This window comes from Dermacentor variabilis, chromosome 10, assembly GCF_050947875.1.
Source record: "Dermacentor variabilis isolate Ectoservices chromosome 10, ASM5094787v1, whole genome shotgun sequence".
Classification (NCBI taxonomy): domain Eukaryota; kingdom Metazoa; phylum Arthropoda; class Arachnida; order Ixodida; family Ixodidae; genus Dermacentor; species Dermacentor variabilis.
Genome location: NC_134577.1, coordinates 76,025,528 through 76,044,086, shown reverse-complemented (window position 1 = coordinate 76,044,086; position 18,559 = coordinate 76,025,528). Strand labels below are relative to the sequence as shown.

General features: G+C 43.3%; 1 long non-coding RNA gene across 1 annotated transcript; it reads left to right on the top strand.

The window, feature by feature from the left end:
* Window positions 1-14,764: 14,764 nt before the first annotated feature.
* Window positions 14,765-18,146, top strand: LOC142559615 (uncharacterized). The gene is made up of 3 exons (XR_012823174.1): window positions 14,765-15,160; window positions 16,950-17,159; window positions 17,991-18,146. It is a non-coding gene; the product is annotated as an uncharacterized LOC142559615 (long non-coding RNA).
* Window positions 18,147-18,559: the final 413 nt, after the last annotated feature.

The window sequence follows — 18,559 nt, the reverse complement described above, 5'->3', positions numbered from 1 at the left end:
GGACGGTTGTGTAACCCACACAGAACGGGGGGAGGGGGGGGGGGGGTACGGAAATACCACTCGCGGCAGCAGCTGAAGCGTAAAGTTGACGCCGTGGTTATCTCGATTGTCGAGACGTCATTCGCGCGAATTTTGCGGCCTTCTATTGATCAACTGCAGCTCGCAGTGCTTCTTCCTGTGCCAGAAAGCGAGGAAGGCCGTTTCGTGCTAACAGAGATCGAAGCGGTGCGAACGAATCGGCGTTCGTTTCCAGCAAGTTGTTCAGAGCCGTGCTGACTGGCAGCTGCGGCACCAGCCGCGATATCGGGGTTTCCCAGATCGTCGAAACGGCGGCAAGCTGCGTTCACTATACCACGCCACGCGAAAAAAAAAGAGAGAGAAAAAAAAACACGCGGTCCGTTGGTTACGGCGTGGGCACGGCCTAATTACGCGGGTGACTTTTTTTCCATCCCACTGCGGCAGACCGAGCCTCGAAGCGTGTCCGGTGCTTGTGTAATCAATCGAAATATCGAGCAACAGGCGCATTTGGGGAACTGCAGACCGGAAAGTGCGCGGCTCGGGACGTCAGCATACCGCGCGCGGTCAAACGTGCTGTTTTAACGTCCCGATGAGCTGCCGGCTCATTGGACTGAGGGAGAACCTGGCCTCGGCACGAAAAAAAAATTTTTTTTTAAGTCTGGTGCCGATATCGAGCGCGTCTGTTCAATACGTGACGCAGTCTGTCTGGCCTGTTTGGGACGAAATGGTAAAAAAAATGCTAATTTCAAATACCGCATGAGAATGCATACCGCATGAGCCGCTCCAGCCGCATGCGTTTCATCAGCATTGAATTTAGGCGAAGCAACATCTGGATTTAATTTGAGCAATCTGTGGCCAACATAACTCTAAATACACAAGAAAAAAGGATTTCGAAGCTCTTAAAATTCATATTTGTTTCTTCGAGGGAGGAGAAGGTGCGGTGGTGAACCTGTATTTCTGTACTTGCTACAGCTGCTTTAAGCATCGGCCCATTCAACTCTAGAAAATGTGTCTGCATCAGACTATAATACCTCTTTTTCTAGGGAAATCGCATAAAGCATGACAGTTCATATGCGCAGACATTCATGGGTTCAGTGTATTGCTGCTTGCTTTCTCATCGTTCAGCGTATCAACGGAAGCAGCAAAGGAGTTACGCTGAAGAAACTAGGCACTGCAAGCTCCGCAGCGCGAAAGAGAGAGAGAGAGAGAGAGAAAGGAAGGACAAGAAAGGCAGAGAAGTCAAACAGAAAAGCATCCGGTTTACTACCAGACAGTTGGAGTGGGGAAAAGACGAATAGAAAGATGAAAAAAGGGAGAGAGTAAGCACTGAGTGCGATGTGGCAGGTCAAATAACACTAGTCGTGGCGCTCAAAGCCGCTCGTGAATTCGTACTACAGAAGGTGCTATTTCAGTTCCGGAGTACCAAAATTAATGCTTAGCAAACCACAGCAGCTTTCTCTAACTCTCTAAACCACAACTTGTGATCAAGTGCAGACATGAGTGTTAAATATACATAATGTTGTACGACGGTGTTCGACACTGGATTGCATAGATTTTTTTAATTGAGTTTATTTGCAACAGTGTTGTGGGAGGCCAGCAAAATAAAAGCCGATAAAGCAGCTTGACAGGCCACTCTGCATACATGTTGGTGCAACGCTAGTTGCAAAAAAAAAAAAAAAAGAATATTGACGCGAAGTAAACTGTCCACTACGAGTCCCGATTGCCAGAAATCAGCAGCCGACGACGAAGGGCGCCGTCTTGCGCCGAATTTTTTGGGTGGCCGCCTTCATTAAAAGAACTATGGTGTTGGGCTGCTGAGCACGAGGTCGCGGGATCGAATCCCGGCCACGGCGGCCGCATTTCGATGGAGGCGAAATGCGAAAACACCCGTGTGCTTAGATTTAGGCGCACGTTAAAGAACCCCAGGTGGTCAAAATTTCCGGAGTCCTCCACTACGGCGTGCCTCATAATCAGAAAGTGGTTTTGGCACGTAAAACCCCAAATATTATTATTATTATCATTAAAAGAAGGCTGTTCTGTTCCGGCGAGCCTGTCTTACTTATCTTCGTGACAATATATAGAATGCATTGTACGTGGCTCGCGTGCCGACTAAGCGTACTTGCGTATGCCACGGGTCAGAAACTGATACGAACAACATATCTGATAAACAGCCCATTGAAATAAATCAGCGTCAAGATTTCGCAAGAAACGTGAATGAGTTTATGGTAAACATTTCTCAGTGACGCCGTGGTTCCTTGAATGAAATTTGTGAGATGTCCAAGAGCTATTCGCAAGTAATTACATTTAGTAAGGTGGGAAGCAGGAATTGTAGCGTGGTTTTGCCATAATTTGGCCAACATATATATTTTTTTAATTTTCCAGTTTTCAGGTTGGCGTTCGTTATATTTTGTTCGCTTCTAGTCCAGCTACAGTTGCTAGCGCATTGTTATTGTTAACTGAACCAAAATTGCACTGGCGACACAATTTATAAGTGTACACGGAAACGAGCTTAATAATATTATGTTTCATTAAAAAGGTCCCCATTGGGAAGAAGATATGGCACATTACGTTCTAGTCGAACCACATGCTCTTGAACCACAGCAAGCTTGTTTCGCCGCAAGATATTCGTTCGTGGTCGTTCAGCAAACCGGCAGTCCATTTTAATTACAGCTGAAAAAACAGCGTCGCAAAGCAGCATATCGACTAGTGAAGGGCGGTCGAAAGAAAGGCGGTGTGGTTCACGTGGTCATCCTATGTAATCTGCTCACTGAAGTGGGTGCCTAGGGTTTTTATTGACGGCACTCGATCTATTTCTAATTCGTGCACCTCAATTGCAGCAAGCTGAACAGGCTTGTTTTGTGGTGTAAATAAGACAACCTTAGTTTTACTACTGTTAATTCTTAAGCGCTTTTGAGTGGACCAGTCACTTATTTATGGTAGCGCTTCGTTGCCTCTATTTAGTATGTCTGTGCCTGAATTTGCCGTAAAAATTAAACGGATGGCATCTGCATATATTAATAATTTAGCTGTATTAATAATGGTCGCGATCTTATTAATACATAGTAAAAATGAAAATTGTCCAAGAATAGTTCTCTGGAGAACACCACACTTGACCAGTTTCTTATCTGATCTTTCTCATGCAACAATTAGAGATTGAGTTCTGTATTGTAAATAGCAGAAAATAAAGTGCCTGCGGCGCCAATAATAACATAAAAATTCCAAGTTGCTTTCAAACATGGCTTTGATAAACAAGTTCAGACGCTTCGGGGAAGTATGGCTGAAGGCAAATCAAAGCGGTAGAATGAGTTTCTCTGTATATTATACTGAGTGATCATAATGACAGCGTAATTAAAGCTCATTTACTGTACAGACAGTCACGCTACGTTTGTTCACTCGAATTACTTGCACAGGTTAATTATCAGCTACAAGCATTACGGGAAAGGGAACAGAATTGTTTGACAATTACTACTGAAGCGCCCCACATCAACAGTCGACGCGCCGTGGTTGCTTAGTGGCTATGGTGTTGGGCCGAGGTCGAGGAATCGAATACCGGCCACGGCGGCCGCATTTCGGTGGGGGCGAAATGCGAAAACACCCATGTACTTAGATTTAGGAGCACGTTAAAGAACCCCAGGTGGTCCGAACCAGTGGTCTCCCCCACTATGACGTGCCTCATAGTCATATCGTGCTTTCTCCACGTAAAACCCAATAATTTAATTTACTTTTTAACGTCAACAGTCCCGTCAAACTCTGTATTTCCGTGAAAAAGGCAGTCGTCTGCAGCAATGCGCCTCACAAAGAAATTAAATGGAGGCAGTCTGGGTAAGCAGACGGTTCACTTTACCCTAAAGTTCGTTGTGGATTCTTCGCTAACACTACACAGAAATGCCAAAAATGTGTCGCGTACACAAGTATGTTCTCTCTTACTGAAGAGGATGTATGTAGCCTTTCTTTCGGATTCTGAGCTTCATCGTAGAGCTTTAGAATTGACAGCTTTGAGGGAATTGAGAGAATTGAATTTAGAGAGCTTTAGAATATGGGCCCCAAGACATTGGGGCCCGAAGCGGCATTGCATTGATGGCTCCTGGGTTTGAGTTTGGGTTTGAGTTTATGTGTATCAGAGCCTTAGAATTGGTAAAATGGCAGCGTTGGGTTGCGCACTCGGGCCGCCGCTGTAGCGAAAATAGATGGCGCTTGAAAGCGAAAAAACAAGACCAATAAGATACATTTGACAAATGAGACCCAAAGTAATGCAGTTTTAATAAGAAAACTAAGGCTTGGAATAGCTTGTAATAAGAATAATGAGTCTGTTATTATTTGTGCGACTGATTTCCACCATTTTTGAGCCAACGGGTGGGAGGGGGGGGGGGGCAACCCTACACCTCAGCTAACGTCTGCTTGCGTTGCCGTGATTCTCTTGCCTTTTAACCTGCCGAAATCACTCGGAATACGGCAAGCTTGCTCTGCAACCAACTTGATGTATCGATGCGATATTTGGATGGCTGCGGCTCCGTGTGCCTCTCTTGGACATCACGTGACTGCTCGTCGCCCAGCACGAGCTACCCGAGGTGGCTTAGAAACCCACGCTAATTCTCCAGTTTGGGGTTCTTTGGTCTGACGCGAACGCAAAGACCCAAGGCTGCTTTGCATTCTGCGGATGCTAAGTTTGGCCCCAGTATCTCCTTAGGGCGACAAGGCGATTTTGGCCCCAATTCCAAAGCTCTCTCTTGATCGAAACGGAAGAGTCATAGTTTTGTGGACAAGTGCAGTGGCGATGATGTCTCTCTTAGTGGCGGTGGCCACCAGTAACTTTGTGCAAACGATGAAATAAATAAATATTTAGTAAAACCTTTCTGAAAGCTTTTACTATACACAATAGGCTGTGTTTCCAACTTCTTTTTTGCCAGCGCGCCTCTAATGAGAGAAGGAATTCGTTGAAGTTCCGCTAAATTGGCTTCATGGTTGCTCAAATTGTCTCTATAAGTGTCGAGTGAACTTTAAGTATTGTCTGCATCGTACGTACATGACGTTCTTCTTTTCACTCTCTCTTTAACCATTGTAGGTGTTTTTAAAACACTGTAATATAAGCTAACATGACCAATCACATCTACCGAAACCCTTCAAGGTCTGTATCTACTTTCCGTGTAGGTCAAGAATGAACGGTGATCTTATCTGCAGGGCATAGGGAGATCTTACTTTACTAATGCACTTAAAAGAGAATGCATGAAGACAACTGAAATCGTACGTTTGCCTCCAGACTTTAGCATTACAAATCGAGCACAATAAAAGCAATAGAGGTACCCGATACTACTAGCACATGGACGGACTTGGTTCACGTCACACCTGCAAATTTACCAAAGTTTTAGCGCCCGGAAAAGGCAAACTAGATAGAATGCGACAAAATCTTTGTCATCTTATTCACACGTCAATAACAATTACGTGCTCCTTATGCAGGTCAAATACTGCGTTGCCACTCCTTGAATCTCCTGAAAGGTCTTTGCAGTATTGGTGCGTCCGAAAGCCGTGATAAAGAGAGGTGAAGCGTTCAGATTCATGTGTACGTGGCCGCCCGTTATAATATGTACGCCTTTCCGCAGTTGATCTGCCTTACTATTCACCTGTTGTGTTCTAAGTTTCCGCACAAACTTCTTTTAACGCTATACCAAAACTTCCTTTAATGCTACGCTTCCGAACGTTCACCAATCGAATGCAGTTGTTGAAACATCAACGCCTGCTGTGTTAAGAACCATTGTAAGAAATTTTATGAAGATTTAAAAAAACTGAGCATTTTGTGAACGCAATGTAGAGGATGTTCCTTCGGTGCAACCAAACACAGCGTGGCCTCCGTGACTGCAGACCACATTTGCTTCGTCATGGTAACCCTGTAGATGCGTCGTATACAGAAAATTTAGGCCTCCTTCTAGTAGCGTTTGAATAATGAAGCGCGTTCAATGAAGTTATTTCAAACGGGACCTCCATAATTTCAACGTCACTAAAATGTCGCCAGTGTTCCGTCATGTGGCAAAAAATATTCATCATCATCATCATATTTTTATGCACACTGCCCAGGACGAACGCATCCCCCTGCGATCTCCAATTACCCCTGTCCTGAGATAGCTCATTACAACCTTCGCATGCAAATTTCCTAGTTGCTTCACCCCACCTAATATTCTGCCGTCCTCGACAACGCTTCCCTTCACTTGGCGACCATTCTTTAACTCTAATGGTCCACCGATTAACTACCCTACGCATTGCATGGCCTGCCCAGCTTCATGTTTTTTCTCTCTTAATAGTCACCGGTCGCTAAGTACGCTATAGGTGGTCGCTAAATAGAAAACATTTACGCTAAACATACTGAAGGTAGCTAAATCTGTCAAAAAGATATAGGTGGTGCCATTGTTTAGCAGAGGTCATGAAATTGCAGAATAAGAAGACGCCGCTGCTTTAAACAGCTGCAATTAGTCAAAAGACTGACATATCACCAGTTTTGAGGTTTTCCTCTCGAAGCCTGTGCAGAAATTTCTAACCATTTCAGTTCAAGTTTTCCTCAAAATCAGCAATATATTTTTTCGATGAGTTCTCGGACAAATATCTCAATGCTGGTGCTGAGACTGAGGAGGTCAACTAAGTTAACTGGCCTAGAAGACTTGCAAATTTCCGTTGCGCCACTAGAACACGTCCCCCCCAAGAATAATTGTATACCAATGTGCTAACAATTATATCATCGTTAATTTTGCAGCGAGTGTCAGGTGCTTACTAACAGCCGCTGCAGCTACTAATGAACTGCGTGAAAGAAAAATGACAGGATGAACATAGCCCATTTAAAAATAATATTCTCTATACTTCCATTTACAGTATGCAGTATTTTATGATTGGGATAAATGGAGGCCAGCACCTAAATTACTAAGCGACCTCATCAAGCCTGTTGCTCATACGCACACTTCTTGTTAGATCTCTAGCCGCCATTTTACTAAAATTCTTCTGGCGATATTTAAACGTGACATTGCTGCTCTTGACGACATCTTCATACTTCATCTCTTCACTGAACGATGTTTTGTAGGTGCACTTCTGACGAAAATTTGCCCTGGCATAGTTTCGAATCGTCAAAGGACTACTCCGTTAACGGCGACGGTCGGCAGTTATAAAATTTGCATCAGTTCACGAGCAGAAGTCGTGTGAAGGGCGATATATGGCATAATTTATTTTTCTTGCAAACTTTTGCGCCAATAGAAAGTTAAATGCGCAGCAAAGCACACAACCGATAGCTTCGACAGTCTCGCTAGACGTCATGACACAGCTTCCGCCACTCATCAAGCTATATAAGCTGAAGTTATCAATACAGGCGTAATATAATCTATTGAATTCTGCGGAGCTACATACACCAGTTATCTAAAATCACTTAGCCAAATAAAAGACTTGCAATAAAAGCCACAACTTTCTCTAGGTTAGCAGATCACAATGCACCTCTATTTAAATCGAGTCTGATATTGCCACTAAACAGTGTATACATGTACGACGTCGCCAAGTCCCTGATCGAATGCTAGCTAAAAGCCAAACCATTTCAATTAAGCATGTTTACCTGCACAGAATACGAGAGTCTACATTCATATTCACTTTAAAGTGCCCGCTAAAGATGTCTATGGAAGGAGATTACACAAATTTATTAAGGCCCTGAACAATAATGTAACGCAGGTTTACGTTCTTTACTGATGCCTTTTCTATTGTCGTTTGACTGGCGCAACATGACCTTAGTCTCCTTTGTGCCATTAAGCCCGAATTAACCAGTGAACCTATTGACGCCCTAATTTAGAATTCTGTTCTGAATAATGTTAAAACCAGTCACCTTTCACTAGCACTAAAGTCATCCTTATTATATATGTGAGTCATTAGTATTGTGAATTACGAACTTCTTTTGTATCTTTTGCTATTATTATAAACTTTTTGTGCGCCTTATACAATGTTGCTGCAAATTGAAAAAAAAAATGCATTTTGTTGAGTCCATCCGCCACTACCCGGTATGGATACAGAGCGTTTAGCAATAATTTGAGCAGGTGCAGTGATTTTTTCTGGCGGAAATAAGAAATACATATGTGAATAAAGTTACGTACGCAGGGAACGACACCTAAATAAACGTATCCGTAAGGTGCAGAACGGTTTGACCTTCAGTTCATTTTCGTTAATAGGGCTCAACTTGACTTTAAAAATTATCTTTGTACATTGAAAAGCGCAAGGACACGGCAATCGCTCGTCTTTCATGTTCGTATTTCATGTTACTGAAATAAAGTGTCGCAAACACGGCAGTAATTGTGAAGTGTAAGTGTGGTAACGAATCAATTTCACGATCGCTTTTCCACTCACTTCTGTATAACGTGTCCCCAACTACGCACACGAACAAGTTTTAAAAAGGGATATATTACAGGTGATTGCTCCATCCCTTGTCTCACAACACAAAAGTGCATGACATCGTCACTTTTCACAACGATTGCCTCCTAGAATGTTTATTTTGCCCCCGTGTCAGTGACTCGCAAATTTGCTGCGTAACCGCTATCTGGTTCGGCAATTCGACAGTACATCGAAGAGTATTGAGAGAGAGAAACGCTTCCGCGTGAAAATATCTGGATAGGTTACACTTCCGTCCTTCTTGTTTGCTGTAGTTTCCAGTTGTGATAGCAGTGTCTTGTAGTGGTACTGCTAGTACTTAGTTTTTTGGTGAATTTAATGCGAGAAAACAAGCTTCGAAGTCAGAAAGCACCGTCACGGGTCATGTCCTTTATCAAGCTCCCACCGATAATCAAAGATCTGAGCAAGGCGCAAGCCTGTACTTCTTTGCGAGTTGCTGTCAACAACTACAGGGTAAGTTGCATCCGCCGACCGATATTCTGTGCACACTCGGTATAAAACTTTTGCGGAGCGTCTGGCTTGAGAAACAGTTGAATATACCAGTGAAGTCTCGGAACTTCAGCCAACAAGAAGAACAGAGTGTTGCAAATGTTTTTTTTAGGTAGGTGGTTGTAAACTGCTCAGATATTTATCGGTTCCTCAGATAACGCGGGGTGCCTAAAGATTCGTCACTTGACTATGCAAGATAAAATACGGCTCTTCCCACTCGGGAGGAGCGACATTATCTTCGTGATGACGTAATTTCATCTGTAGCATTGGCGGTGATGTTTTGTGCGCGGGGTTACTTTTCTTGTGGTTATTTGGAGCCCTCGCATGGGCGGGGGAAGGTTGTCCGGGTCATCCGTTTCCCCAAACCGACAGCGCATTCGACACGCTTGGACTTAAACAGCGCTGAGTCACGCAAACCAAGACAGTAGTTGTATTTTTATTTGTTGACGAGTTCCTGAGGGGGGGCCTTGAGGGTAGGGGCGGAGGTGAGGGCGTTTACTGTGCATTTTCTTTGTCGTTTTTTTTCTTCGTCTTGTTTTGCTTAGGTCGCAAAGAACCTTCATTTTGCAATAATACGGCCAACACTGATGCCAGACAGAGGCTAACGCAGGAGGTAGTGGAGCTTTTAACAGTGAATTCTTCCAAATTAATGGTTGCCAGAATATCAGTGGTTGCCTCAGACAGTGCTGCCTTTCTTCGATTTCCTTTATTGCTGTTTTACCAATTCATTTGCTTCATAATATATATTGAATTGCGTAGGTATGAAACCACAAAACGAAGAACGCATTGAAAGGAAACTACAAAAGAAAAGAAACTACTAAAACGAAAATAAATACATAACGTTTTGATAGACAAGCTGTTCTTCCTTTAAAAGCTTAACTCGGTGTTTTCCCAACCAATTTTGTTAGTACGGAGCTCTTAGCACGAAGCAGTCCTAATCCAATTTGCGGCGTAATTAACACTACGGCCCGGCATCGTGGTTTGCCGAGAGGAAACGGTCGCGCAAGTTAGGCTTTTCTTAAAAAAAGAACTAATAGTGACATAAACAGGACAATGACATGAATGAATCTGTAACAGACCCCCACCCCCCCGCTGAACAACACTCAAATAGGAGTATGCTCTCTAAGATTTAAATAAGAAAGAATCAGTACTCCAATAGGAATATGCCCCCTGTGTAACTATTATTCCAAAAAACTCGTTTAGGTGGGCATGAAGGTAAGGAAATTTATTTCTATTTACATACCTGTCGCCCCACGCAAACGGAATAATGAAACTGATAAGGAAGAAGGAAATGACGCTTTTTCTTATCTAGATTGCGCATGACTTCAGCACTGTGGTTCGTGAGTTTTCCGTAAGCTCCTCTGTGATTAGGGGAGTATCCACAAGAAAAACATGGAAAAACGTTCCGTTGATATAAAGAAACTATATACGTTAAATATTAAAATTACTGTAAATTTACTGCTTTGAAAATTCTGAAGCAGTTATCTAAACGTTTTTATAAAAGTGTTGCAATCCTGCAGTCCTCCTTCTTGGTTCGTTCTCGTTTTCAATGATGTTCACAAAACGCCATAGGTTAATATGACAGAAGCCTCACTTCAGCGGCAGAAATATAACGCACTTTAGCGGAAGAAATTTAAAAACGTGACAGAAAGAAACACGACGCACGTCGTCCTCTTTTCCTACATTGAGGCAAATTTCCAGTCGACCAGTTCCGAACAACCAAAATTTAGGAGACAAAGAATTTAGACAAAGACCAGAAAATACAAAGGGGTTAACAATCTTAGCTCTGGTTGTATTCGCATTTTTCAATCCGCGTTATTGTTCCATTTTCCTGCCATCCTTGGCAGCGCGCTGATTCAGCGAACAAAGCTGCTGATGCTCGTTGTGTCCTTTAAGCACTTTTAATTGTTTTTTGCGCACAAACTGACTACTTAATTGTAGGTCGCCCATACTATTTCCTGTTGCTCGGCGCCAAGGTCGATCTGTGTCACCGACAGCTCCTAGGCTTCTTACTTTCCTGTGTCCGTACCACAGCATTCTGTGGTGTCTTTTCTTTATTTTCTCACTCTCTCTTCAACGTTACCTGAGACTTTCAGCTCAGCTCTTAGAGCACTGATGTCAAAAATGATCGCACGTAAGATAAAGATAGAAAACGCTAAAATGCGCGTGGCATAGATGCAGAGACCTGCTATGCTAGTTAAAGCCAATGGTTTGAGCCACGTACGAACTTTGCTGTTAACCATCTTTAAATGTAATCAGGATTCTTGTGATCCTTCACGCACCCTCTGGCATCTATGTGTGCATTTCATTGCTTTGGCGCCAACTTCAGTCACTGGGTACGCGTCAATGTGTGTATTACGCTCTTCGAAGGACCTCTTGAATTTTAACTTGGATCACTGGGTTTGAGCCACCATGTACGCAAGCCTCTTTCCCGACAAAATATATCTTTCAAAATTTATGCGACAGTGATCCGAGTCGAAACCGTGTCGCATATATGCAGGCAGCGTTGTCTCAATTTACTTCAGGCAGGCTCACGGGGAATCGCGAGGGAGGAGCTCGGATGCAGCGCACGCCTCACGCATGACGCGTTTTTCAGCTGCGATAATATTGGTGAGTCACTGCATTGCTTCATTGCGCATCGCGTTTACGTTGTCAGTCATCGTGACATGGTCTCTGTCGAAAGATTTGTTCATTTTCATTCTGGACATTCTATTTCGTAAGATCTTCCGCAATAACGTTGACTGCTCGCACGACTACACTTTCAGCTTTCCGCATCTGCAGTTTGATTTTTCGAGGGTCGCCAAGAGCTTGTTGGTGCTGCATCGAGGGTACAACCTATTTCATTGCTGTATATATGTTTTTAACCTGGTGTTCCTTCTGGTTGGTGAGTATCGTTTTGCAGGGTTCTCTTTAAAGTGATTTCAGGTCAAGCTTTTCTGGCTCACAAGCGACTGCAGTGGACGTAGTAGTCAAGATGTCCAGAAATTTTAATATTAGTGCAAAGCACGGAAACATTCCTAATTATTTTTTCTTGCTCGGTATCACTTTCTCTAAGGAAATGTAACACTTTCTGCAGAAATCCACACGACTGTACTACACAAATCACTCATCCATGATCACGGTGTTGGAGAGTAGGAGCAGCATACGATGATGAGAAAAGGAAAAGCGGTGAATTTGGCTAGGTAATTTTTTCTCAGAGCGCCAGCTTCGCAAATGAAATTGATCTTCTGTGTTATGTTTATACATTATTTTAGGCCAACAACATGCGGAGCACCTACACATAGCTGCCCTTCACAGCCACGACGAAATGGGGGTTTGTTCGTTTATTCATGCGTGCTTAATGGGCAGCACCTACAGACAAACGGGCTAGTTCGTGGGCCTTCTGCGTAATCTGTGCTGCCCTGTAAGAGCTTAGGACTACCAAGGACTGTAGAGCTCTCAGCCGCCTTCATAGGCGCCTGTATAGGGAATCCTCAACCGTTTCACGCTTTGTTATTTGCTACTTTACTTTCTTTGAAAGCGAAGCTTTCTGTTTCTCTTCTTCGACTTTGCGGACTCTTGGCTCTTGGCTGCTGTCTTGCAGAGTATAGATGAACTTGAGACGCTGGGTATGCTCCACTGAACATGGTTGAAGACACAACTTCGGTCACTGTATAATGCAATTGGGCATGTGCCACGCGATGTGAAAACATTTCTGCTCAATTCCTGAGGATGGGTGTGTGCTCCTCAGTGGGCAGCCGAAAGGATAGTAGCGTCCCATACAAAAATGCTTCCTTACTTTCTTTAGAACTTTTATCAACTTCCTATCAACTTTAGTAACATCCTATTGACTTTTACTTTTTAGTAACGTTTGTCAAAAGAAAGTTGGTTGCTTCTTTTCTAACTTCAGTATGTAAAAAGAAAGTTACTAGAAAGTTAAGACACACTATTTTAACTTTTTAGAAACACCATTCAATAGGAAGTCAATAAAAATAATTATGTTCTTAAAGTACATAACCCAAGTTACAAAACATGCATGAATATTATTAAATAAGGTTATAATTATTCAGTGAACATGGCTGGTGCAAGACAGTCTTGTTTCATGCACAGGTGTAAATTTCCTCAATTTTCAATCAACTTTCTAGTAACACTGGTTACTAGAAAGTTGTTAAAAATTATTTAGTGAGAAATGAACAGATAACATAACCTCAACTATAAATGAATATGCAAAGACTGGCTGCTTTAAAAAAAATGCTTTTTTGCACAGTAACTGTTTTCCTAATTTTTAATCAACTTCCTAGCAACAGATGATAGTAGAATGTTCATAGAAAAAAATTGCTTCTAATACCGGACGCTAAGAGGAAATATGGTCGCACCAATTCAACATGAGGGCACGTATTCTCGAAAACACGACAGCTAGCGCCATGGGAAGCGTGCATGTGAGCGGTGATCATGAATTCGTGCTCAGTAGGTGTCAAAGAAGTCCGTAGGCCATGCACCATTGCAAGCAGACGGAGCTGCACGGACGGCGCGCTGATCGGCTCGTGTTCGCCAACCAAAACGGGAGACACACGGTCCGATTCGGTGTCCGACCCGGCGTCCGACGCGCCGAAACGGCAGCCCGAATCGAGGTGTTTTGCCGTGCCGAAGCGCCGGATCGGACGTCCGGCGTGCGACAAACCGGGCAGATTTTCATCGTCCAACGGAGGCGGTGCTGGCTGGCCGGTTTCTCGCAGTTTTTTTTTCTTTGCCTGCTGCAGTTTGTTTCCGACATGAAATAGTTACCAGTTCAGTAAAATTATCTCGAACGTGTGCCTGTTATGCAAACCAGCGCCTAGTACACTAGCACTAAGCTACTGGCTTAGTGCTAGTATGCCCTCGCGTCGCGGCTCCCTATCGGGAGCCGCGACGCGAGGGCATTTCGCGGGCAGACATCACACACCGACCGTCTGAGCGAGGCCGCTCGCTTCGCTTGCACGTTTGCCCTTCGCAACGACTGCGTCGAGTAAACCAATTGTATTTAAATACGACCGACCCAATGTGTACAGTGTTAATTGTTTTGGCAAAAATAAGCACTCCTCGACGAGCTCGGGCTGGATCGCAAGCGCCGTCGGCCGCAGCGTCCGCCAAGCTATGCCTACCGGCCGGCCCTATCGCTGGCTTTAGTGGAGCCGTCAGTGGACAACGCGCCGTCGTGAAGTGTTCTGTCACTCGCAGGGGGATAATTTTATCGACAGTGTTCGCGTAAAGCGAAGCAGTGTTGTGCAGAGCTGTTTATATTGCGTTTCTCGACGTGGATATGAGCTCAAGCTGGGGAGCTGGATGTGGGCGGAGCTTACGCGCCGCTCAATCTTTCGGATGCACGCCATGCGCACATGTGCACGCACCGTGTGCCCCCCCGAATCGCCAGAGCATGCAGCGCCGCACGTCGGATCAGACACCGAATCGTACCGCGTGTGTCTGTATAGCTCGCTCATGGTTCGGCTTAAGTCCCTGTATATTCTTTATAAATAAGGAAGCCTACCTAGACACTGTAAACCCAACGATTGGGGCCTAAATGCCTGTCCGCCTCCCAGCTACGGCTTCCTTTGAGTGACAAAGTCCGATCTCGAAGGCCGTGCTTTTGCATGCTGCATGCACCTGAAGCAATTGCGAATCTTGAAGGCAACATCCGCTTCGTTTTTATTATATATACATTTCCTTAAACTTCGTATCACAAAGTACAATACACACACTTTTGGACCCAAAAAATCTATTGAAGGACCCTACGAAATGTTTTTAGGAAAAAACACGCAATTTTTTTATTTAAGATACATTTTTCTAAAAACCGCAGAGTGGCGCTACGGCAGTATTTGTTTGGTCGACACACCACGGTGGTTGTAGTGAATGCTCCTTGCATTTAGGTGGTATTTGAGTTATATTTTAGAAGTGCCTAGACAAAATGTGCTCCTTGTCGTGTGCAGTAACCATCCCAAACCCTCCGGACTCGTGTAACGCCATTAGTTCGCCGTGTGTTTCGAGCGATCCACCAGTGTCGACAGTGAGTGCCCTAGTACAGCGCCCGTCCGAGCTGCCTTTGTTCTGCCGAGCTGCCTGCCCGCGCTCTCGTGAAAAAGTCTGGTACTGGGGCTTCGAATCGTAGTGTATGGAAGACTGTTGAAGGTTGTGCTTTTGTGGAGCTGGAGTTCATCGCAAGTTCTACAGTGTTTGCGCCAGAGAAACGTCGGTGCCTCTGTACCTGTTAGACGAAGGAGCGTTTGCCAAGTCTTGAAAGGTAAGCAAGTTTGGCGCTTGCGCGCATTCTTGAAGCTCATGATTTACGTAAGGAGCGTTGTGTAACTAGCTAGAGCAAAGCGCTTTCCTATCGTATGTTAGCCATGTTGCTGTGCACATTCAGCAAGCAATTTCACGAAAGCTTCCTCTGATGTTACAGCGTACTTGCATTCTGCTACCCGCCTTTATTGCAATGCCTGAATGGGCACACAATTATGAAAACACATTGAAAGTTGGTGTTCGTTCGGTAGTTTCCTGGCAAGAAGTTATTCGCTATATAGGCATTCCCGCAAGTACAGTACATGTGTAATGTATACGTCGATGTATCATGGGCTTTGCGCGTTGACACACGATTGTTATGTTTGACGCTTAAGCAGATAGAAGCTTGTATGAAGGTTTTTGTATGTATACAGTTCGGTTTGGAGGTCCGCGTCGCGAGAACCTGTATGTATTGTTTATGTTCTTGAGTGTCTTCGCGTATTTGTCTTCTATGTTACAGAGCGGATATAGGCCGATATTACAATAACGAGGTTTATTTTTAATCTAGACATTTCAATCAAACGCCGGCCTTTAAGAAACACAGACCAACCAAATCTTAATAACGAGATGTCAGCTCTTGCAATCGTAGGTTACGGCAGTGCGTAATAATTTAAAGACTGCGATTTTGTAGCGTTACTTACCCCTCAATTCTATATCACTCTTCTCGCCCACCGCTAACGGCCGGCAGTTGCAGTACGTAGCACGGGCCGGGGCGTCGGTCAGTCTACTAACGAATAGCGAAAAGGAATAGCATCGCTACAAAATCGCGGTCTTTAAATTATTACGCAAATTTTGCGGACAATGAGATGTTTAAACACACCTTGCATGTACATGAAAAAAAAGGTTTACAACAGAGACAACATATATGCATGGGCACATATATGTGTCAATAAAATACTCGAGCCTCTTTCTGCCTACAGAAAAAGAAGTTATGTCTCTTCGAGGGCATGGCTGCTTGCACTAATGAACCTCCAAGGAAGGGTTTTCTCTAATTCCTATTTTTGATATCTAAATGCTTATGTGACATGTACAAACTGCTTGCATCAATTTCTCATAGGGATGAGCTGTCTAAAATTTAATTTTCAGTAATCATTGCAATAATTAACTCCTTTCACCTGTCTTCTAATGACTAAAGTTCTATGCTTCTACCTTGACAAACCTTTTATAAAATTACTTTGATGAGGCCCAATATAGAGGGCTTTCTAAATGGAAGGTATCAGTACCTATTAAAGACTATGCTAACTATGAAAATGCTGCTTGTGTATGTGGTTTATTCACTCTGTCAGACAAAATCTTTACACCTAAGTGCAGTTGAAAACTGCATGTCTGCAAGGGGAAGTCAGAATTTTATTTGAAGACAATTGCATCTTGTTTGATAGTTCTCGAGCACTTGTGTGTCACTAATCGAGCACAGCTTGGCCCAATACTCGATGAGGCTTGAAGCTTTCAATGTCTGCTAATCACTAAAACAGCACCAGATCTCACTCTGTGTCAAGGAGTGGCACACATTTGCTTAGTTCTAGGCAGATGCATGTCTTTCTTTCGCATTGAAGTTCGCAGTACTTTCTAGTCTTACGTAAAAGTACACAGCTCAGTACAATGCATGTATGGTATACGTAAGGCTGCTTTGTTCTTTAAACCAAATCAACAAGAGCAGCTACTTCTGTTTTTGCAAACCTTACCCTATTTCCTAACCATTCCTTGATCATACGTGTATAAAATGAATCTGTGCTTGTTGTATTGTTTCACAGGTAGACATCGGTGGCGGTGTATATGTTGAAAAGGGTCTGCTGAAGAGGCTGTGCCTGGATGCTAACAACTCAGGCTTTCACTTCGCGGAGCGCCTCCTTAAAGCCCATTTTTCAATAGAAGACATTGAAGGGAGGTCCTTCTTTGGGCAACTGTCAAATGCCTTCCACAGAAGGATCCGTTGGATTCCAAGAAGGTCAACACCATACTAGGTGTGTGTGTCACAAAAAAGCATCTTAATATTCTTTGTGCAGTTTTCAACAAAACTCCTTTCATGGCAATTTCAGTGCTATTTTAGGGTATACTCCTTTCTTTCCTGCTAAAATAGCTATTAACCTGATTATAATAGCATATTATAATGCAAGCTTTGCCACCATAACTAGAAAATTGTCATTACTGTTGGCATATGTATTTTTGTGATAGAGGCCCTGGTCATATGAATGCACTGATAATATAATATCCTTTCTTGTGGAAAGCTAACATGTTTAGTAACAAGCTCGCTTTGACAATGTCTGCCTGCACAGCAAAGGCATTTTCTAATCTTGCTGTAGAACGTCCATAATGCCTGTTCAACTGCTTACATGTTGCTTGTATCATTTCGTGGTTCTTAAGTGCAACACAAAAGTCAACTCTTCTATGTACCTGTGCCCAAGCAAAGCTGCAGCACAGTTCTGACTGGCACCTTGCCTTTCCTAAGATAATTCACACATGAAACTTCCATGTACTGGTCACAATACGAATATCGAAGTTCATTAAACTGAAGTTGATTTACAGCTTTTGTTTGTAGATGACAATTGGTATGATAGAGCTTATGTGTCATGCATCTGTTGGTGTTACACACATCCATCACGCTCCCAGCTCTAGTGCACTAATTCAGTCATTTCATGCATTTTAGGACTTTGCACAAAACAGGTGGAGATGTTTAGAGCTCACAGGGTTGAAAACTTGTCTTGTGCACTTCCTTTTTAAGAAACAGATGCATGGTGTATTGCAATGTCACTGCAGCAAAACTAATATATTGCCTTTTTTCTTCTCTTTTCTAGACTACACAACGCAACATTTCAGCCTACTTTCAGGGCAGCTGGAGAACTCGTCCTCATTACTAGCCCGGGGATATTAAATGGATGTGTTCAAGCACAAATGTAAACCTGTCTTCTTCTGTTGCATGTCACACCTAGACACATGGAAATCACTATTCGCCACAGACAGATAGTTGACAGGATGTTACTAGCAAGTCGTTAGGATATATAAAGGTGGTTAATAAATAGTCGCTGCACAGTTTTTAGGAAGTAAATAAAAATTTTATTCAGAGATAATGAAAGCTTATTTTTGCAATATATAATTGCAAAAGTAATTACCTCTGAATAAAATTTTATGTACTTCCTAAAAACTGTGAAGCGACTGTTTATTAACCACCTTTAGACATCCTAACGACTTCCTACTAACATCCTGTCAACTATTTGTCGGTGGCGAATAGTCGACAGGATGTTACTAGCATGTTGTTAGGATGTATAAAGGTAGTCAATAAATAGTCGCTTCACAGTTGACACTTTCTACCGACATAAGATAATAAGCAGTCGATAAGAATTCTATCGACATTTTATATCTATAC